This window comes from Thamnophis sirtalis, unplaced genomic scaffold (genome assembly GCF_051295495.1).
Source record: "Thamnophis sirtalis isolate CommonGarterSnake01/CBP01778 unplaced genomic scaffold, rThaSir2_p1.2 scaffold_15, whole genome shotgun sequence".
Taxonomy (NCBI): Eukaryota; Metazoa; Chordata; class Lepidosauria; order Squamata; family Natricidae; genus Thamnophis; species Thamnophis sirtalis.
In genome coordinates this window covers 46,283,169-46,283,669 of record NW_028261395.1, presented here as the reverse complement: position 1 = coordinate 46,283,669, position 501 = coordinate 46,283,169, and the positions used below count along the sequence as shown (strand labels likewise).

Here is a 501-nt window from a genome sequence, read left to right as displayed (position 1 = left end):
TCCACTTCATTAAGTACATCCGGTTTGAAAGGGACATTCGGAACAACTCCTATTCGTGTCAAATTGGATTTATGGCGTCAGACCGGTAGTTGTACGTGGGAGAAATCAATAAAGGTTTCTTTGGTAACGGGGTATATTCTGAAATGAATGAAATGTAAAGCAGGTTGTAAAATTAACGCGGTGTTGAGTGTTATATGGGTCTACCTAGGACAACTGGCCACGGGAAAAGACTTAACGCTAATATCAAAGAAATGGCAGAATAAAATCATGGAAGGAACAGGGGCAGGACGAATGCGAATGATAAAAAGTTAAAACGTTTTTACAATTATTTTTTAATAATTGAATTGTTGGAACAGAATAGAATGCAGAATAGAATATAGAACAGAAGAGAATATAGCAGGGATGGCTAATCGTTTTCGGATCGCGTGCCAAAAGCAGGGGGAGCACAGAGGGGGGCATGCGCGATATCCCCCCCTGCATGCATGTGCGTGCAAATACACC

At 41.3% G+C, this 501-nt stretch overlaps 1 protein-coding gene across 1 annotated transcript in view; it reads left to right on the top strand.

Moving 5' to 3' along the window:
* The window catches only part of COMMD8 (COMM domain containing 8), a 5,828-nt gene extending 5,652 nt beyond the window's left edge, over positions 1-176 (top strand). The window contains exon 5 of the mRNA XM_087702603.1: positions 1-176. This exon is cut by the window's left edge and continues 503 nt beyond it. The gene's annotated coding sequence lies outside the window, so the exon portion shown is untranslated.
* Positions 177-501: the final 325 nt, after the last annotated feature.